The sequence below is a fragment of the Schistocerca nitens genome, chromosome 10 (assembly GCF_023898315.1).
Source record: "Schistocerca nitens isolate TAMUIC-IGC-003100 chromosome 10, iqSchNite1.1, whole genome shotgun sequence".
In the NCBI taxonomy this organism is placed as follows: Eukaryota; Metazoa; Arthropoda; class Insecta; order Orthoptera; family Acrididae; genus Schistocerca; species Schistocerca nitens.
The window spans coordinates 147,228,809-147,235,074 of record NC_064623.1 but is presented as its reverse complement, the minus strand read 5'-3'; positions in this window follow the sequence as shown (position 1 = coordinate 147,235,074).

The window sequence follows — 6,266 nt, the reverse complement described above, 5'->3', positions numbered from 1 at the left end:
TTCAAATGACACCATTGACACAGCATGACATGGTGGCTGACTTCAAGGAGAGTTCAGGGAACTATTTTAAAGTGCCTTCCTCATTACTATAAAAATGTATCATTATCTGAATTCTTTTGGATCAAATATGCATTTCTGAAATTTCTGACATTTTCTAAAGCAACAGTCAGGATTTGAAGTGGAATATGTCCAGTTGCAGTTCACCTCCTTTTTCTCACTGATGTCAATGATTTCAATATTTGTGATGACTTGATAATAAGCTTACTTGAAACTAAATTTTTCAGGTTTGTTATAGATGCGTTTCACACTTTCTTACACGTTATTCACCAATTAAGTTCCTTTCAGGTAAAATTCTTCAGCAAACATCAATTTCTGAACTGCTTCCTTGTTTGAAACTAAGAAAACTGTGATTCAGTCCACTACCTAGCCTGTGAAAACTACTTTGCTGTACATGTCAGTGTTTAGAGTAGTCTACATAGAATATAAGAGCTACTCCACTCTTTTATTGTAAGGGTAGCTAAATAGCTGAAAATCTCCAGCTACGTTAGTGCTTTTCTGGAACTAGTTTGGTATTGCTCTTCGAATGTAGATACAGCCACTGTATTGATACCTTACATTCAAAAGTACTGCTAACTCATATTGGCTCCTGTAAAGTGCTTAAAACTATAAATTTATCAAAATTTTTATGTAGCATCACTGAGTGAGTGGCAAACATCAGTGTGATATTTTAACACATAGTACAAGTTAAATGGTTTCCTGCAGTTCATGAATATCAAACTAATTTACTATACAATTTTTAGCTGATTCAACGGTGGGCTCTTGGCGAAAAATTGTGTATTGTATTAACTAAGCATTTTAGCCTTGTTTCACAAACTATTTTATCAGTTGTATACTAGAAAATGTGCTTATAACTCAAAATGTAGGTCATATAGTAATAATAAAGTCTGCAAAACAAGGCTAAACAGAGTGTTTCACTTAATTAATAAAATTATTGCATGATATTTTAAGTCACTGGCCTCATGTATATTTTTATACTAAATATATGGGGTGGTTCTCAATTATTATTCCACACTTACAGTAACTTTAGATTGGAGTAACTAATAAAGTAGCACATGTGTCCAAAAACAATTTGTTTTCAAACTGTGAAGAAAATAAAGTTGTCTCACGTATTAGGTCTGACAATAAACTACTCTCTAAGAATTAAGCCTGCAACAAATATGTGATTTGGTAATATGATTAATTTTTGTTCAAATAATTGTGCTGAGGCCATATAGTGGCAACACAACTGACTGGAATGTTTTAACCCAAAATATGTAAGCAAAAATGTGAGTTAATCTACAGTTCTTTTCTGTAAGGCTAAGTCCTCACCTTACAGAAAAACTATATACAAGCCACAATTGCTCCTACAGGAATGAGAAATATTTCAGTAGTACAATAATCAATTGACCACTGTGTATCTGCAGTCACAGTGATGCATCTCCTTTATGGGGTGACAAGTTTCACATTATAATTATCTTCAGATATTTGAAACAGTTAAAATAATATCATATGAGAAATGTTACTTAAAGTAAAACTAATTGGAAATTGTCAGTATTAAATACTTTTCATCATTATAGAGTAATCTGTTATAATATGATTGTATTTGAGCATAAATAGACATATAATCCATTCATTATTTACTATTTGCCCCTGATATAAAAGTGGATTCGAGGTAAAGGGGATGCTGAAGGAATGGGAGGGAGAAAAGGAATGAGGTGGTGGTGCAAACACCACAGAAGGAGCTACTACGGAGTTGTGTAATATGTGATTTCCTATTACATATTTTTTATGCTTGCTGGGAAATGAGCATGTGAAAAGTAACTGACAATGAGAATATGTTAAGATGCCTACTCCTATGACAGACTCAGTTTTCACAGTAACGGAGGGTACACAAGAAATGAGACTCATAGCTTCATAGGTGACAGTAAATGGGTGCACGGAAGCTGACATTTCTGGGGTTTTAGTTTTTAATAATTTTTCGCAACCCTTATGTAGTCACATGATGTTATAAAAATATTAATTTGCCTGGGTAATACACTGATAATTTGAAGATGATTGAAAAACCTCTTTTCTAGTGTGTACAGCTTGTTTTAAAATGTCTCCTACCATAAAAGAGCAGTTGCTTTGAATCTTATCTTCTTTCCTATAAATTGAACATTTTTATGCTCTAATTTGAACCTAGAATGATTTCCATATTTTTTATTACTAGCATTTACAGTTATTTTGTTTCCAATATCAGATCACATTATTAAGCCACTACTGCACTCCTAACTTTTAGTACATTATGAAATGATTATGTCATTTTAAAGGTAACATAGGACAGTATGGCCGTATTACTTTCCTGTTTCTGTTTAGCACCAGTCCATCAATATGAAATAGAACTAATGACAGAATAACTTGTTAGTAATAAGTTTCATTAGGTTTATGAATGTCTGTTCATAAAATAATTTTACATTATGATGCTAATTTTAGCAAATGGTTTAAAAATTTTGTTTGCAGCACATATTAAAAAGTACTAAATAGATATTATTACAATTTAAAACTACTGAATGAGATCAGTCATCTGATCCCAAATGTAGTTAATCTAATTTGTAGTCTATTTAGCTACAACTAACTTCAACTACTTGTTCTGAACATTCTGAACATTATACATTGTCTAGACAAAATTCAGTGGAGCTTTATCACATCAGCCAGTTAAACCTCAAACTGAATACAAATATTTAAATACCAAGAAAAACAAATTTCTTGTTAAGAATGATTGGTTAACTTTTAAATTTTAAACTGAACGCAGAGTCGCTTTCAATCGATCGTGAATGGGAAAATTTCATCACAATTAAAATTTCTTATCTCATATCAACTTTAAAATAGCAGTACAAGCAGTCGGGTTTGAACAGAATAGAAAGTAACTTTAAATATCCTGAATTAAGCAATAAATGCCAAAACACATTAATAAAGCATACTTGTTTTTTGAAATTAGGTACTAAAGCTCTAGACTGAGTCCAGAGCTGAGGACCATAAACGAAATTGGCCCTGGCATCACAATCCGAGACATCCAAATTAGCTGCTTCTAAAACACATGAAGTACAAATTTTAGGAGAAAGAGCAGATATATACAAACACATTGCAGTAACAAGCAGACCTAGTGACCCACAGGCTAAGCCAAGGAATTTACTTTTCTCTCGACAGTTCAAAACGAAAAGCCAGTACGTATCCTAAATACAATATCCACACTTTGATCAACACTCCCACTCTTGAGTAAGAGTTCCTCAACCACAGGAGAATCCAAAGCGCTCGTACAACAGGAATTCCAGTTACTGGCCCATGGCCAACAAACGATTCTCATGTACTACGAAGGAAACAAAACGTTATTTAGTAATCAGTGCATGAGCCCTAAGAAGGAAACAGTTAAATTTCAGTGCTAAGACATCCAGGAAGAAATATCAGATATGTAAAGCAACAAAACGTTAACACACACATAGGTGGAAAACAGTAAATGAATAACCAATAAATGCAATAAGAGGATTCTCCCCACAGAAGACTGAGTGTAGCCAAACTCCAGTTGGAGTAACAACGGGTTTTATGGTCAGAAAAGGTCACTTCCCATACGCTACACACAAACAGGTTCGCACTTAGACACAGTGGTGGAGATGCACGCGGAGGACTGTGTGACATGATAACCACACTAGAAACTACGTCACGTGGAAACTGAAGTCCAGCGTAACGTTGCAGAAGCTGCCCACCTGATCTTCTGGGAAGGTTACTTTCGGCTGCAAGTTGTTGGCGACGAGCGCCCCTGGAGCTGGAAGGCAATAGCAGAGTGCGCCCCTCGGCGCCCTGTATAGGGAAAGTACGGCCAGCTTCCCAGTGGCCGCCATTTCGGGTAGACTGCGCCGCTAGTGATACATTGACTTCTGCAGCATATTTAGCCGTGTATGTTAAAGAAGTGCACTTAACCGTCTAACGCACTGCTAAAACTGATCAGTGGCTTCAAACGGAACTTGTCGGATAGTTAGCAACAAAAAATCTCAACAAATTTAAACTCCGAAAAGCATTTGTTCTGGCGACCATGAAACACGGTTTTCTCCCTGATATCCATTATTAATAGCTAAAGTACATTTCGCAGGAAGGGAAGATAAGCTAGGGATTTTTCTGGTGCGTTCTGTCCTTTATCGACTTCCCGGTTCTTGATTTTAGGTGACTGTATCTGAACACTGACCTCTTAGGAAAACTATCTGCACCCGACACTCTATGGGCCCTGTGTATAGGGATTTTAAGCACATTCATTGTTTGGAACAGGTCATGGCAATATGAAGAGTGGAAGTACAAATCAGTGGGCTTACGATAAACAGAATGTTCCAGAAAGCCTTCACTCTTCCATACAATCAGAGCATCCAGGAATGTTAGACAACCATCTTTCTCTAATTCCATAGCAAATCGAATGTTCTCACGAATGAGGTTAAGATGACATAAAAACTCCTTTAATTTACCTTCTCCGTCGGGTCGCACTATGGAAGTATCATCCACGCACCTCCAAGACAGCCGGCCGGGGTGGTCGAGTGGTTCTAGGCGCTACAGTCTGGAACCGCGCGACCGCTACGGTCGCAGGTTCGAATCCTGCCTCGGACGTGGATGTGTGTGATGTCCTTAGGTTAGTTAGGTTTAAGTAGTTCTAAGTTCTAGGGGACTGATGACCTCAGAAGTTAAGTCTCATAGTGCTCAGAGCCATTTGAACCATTCGAACCTCCAAAACACAGATGGTTTAAGAACCGTTGATTCAAGTGCTCTTTCCTCAAAATCGTTCATAAAAATGTCAGCCATCGGGGGAGCCAAGGGGCTTCCCAAGGTGACGCCGTCTGATCAAAATATTATTGGTTAAACATCAAATAGGTTCAGGAAAGAGAGTGGCGGAAGAAAGGGGAATTATCGTGGAGTGAAGTTTACTACGACCGGCTGCAATCCCGACATCTCTTTGAACATTCTATACAATGTTTCAATGCTTTCTGGCATCATTTCATAAAAACCTGCTATATAAAGATTAAAAAGGAGCCGTTTCCTGGGAGAGAACGATAAGGGAAGCTTTTTACATTAGTTTGAAGTAACTATCACGATATAAAAACAAAGCGTGTTTTAATGTGAGAACAAAAAACATTCCGAATTTTTGTGTGAAAACTTTCATAGTACAATTTCGGAATTCGGTGAGATGGAAGAAGTTTTAAATTTGCCACTAAATGAGGGAAAACTGTTAGAGTATGCTGCATATGGAACTATCCGATATTGTAGTGCCTCTGTTATTCTGATTACGATGCAAAGCCCTTTGGATACGCATGCTCGCAATATGCGGGAAATCAGTGTCCCGGCCTGGCACAAATTTTCATGGTCGTTATTCCACTCTACAACTGATAATAGTCCTTATTCTCAATTGAGAATTCATTTGATGTGTAAACCAACTCTTTCTTGATATGGATTCAAATTCTGTAGCAACTAGAAGCTGTTATTTCCCACTGAACAAAATGTTGCATAATTTCATAATAAAGTTTTGACTCTAGCAAACCAAAGTAGTCAGTTCATGACTTACGCTAATACACACATGACGAACAAAACTGTCTAATAGAAAACTTAAGAAATAGCTCACAGGATGCATGCGTCTTTTTGGGTGCCATAAGTGATTCAGGATTGTGAGATATTTGATAAGAAATGGATAAGCGCTACAAGAAAATACAATTTCTTGTACTTCGTGTATGTCAATAGATAAACGGACCAAAACAAGACAAAAATGTCTACGAATCATGTGCTCTAAAACGCTCACGTTACGAGCTATGAAGACTTGCTCATTTTCGGTAATGTGAAACACGATTCTTCTACTGCAAGCTCTTGCTTTTGCAAACTCCTTACACAATGCGGTAAACAAGTGAAAATACGAGGGATATTCCGAAAGTAAGGTCCGATAGGTCGCGAAATGGACACCACGGTACAAATCACAAATGTTTTATTTGCAACAGTTAGATACACCTTGCAGCTACTTATCTCCATAGTCGCCGACCCGACTTAGACGTGTATCGTAGCGTTGTACCAACTTTCCCATACCCTCGCTATAGAAGGCAGCCGCCAGTGCTCTCCGCCAATTCTCTACGCTGGCCTACGGCTCGTTGTCTTGTGCCGAAATGTTGTCTTCATAACCAGCGGTTCATGTGACCAGAGCTGAAACTCAGAGGGAGACAATTACGGGC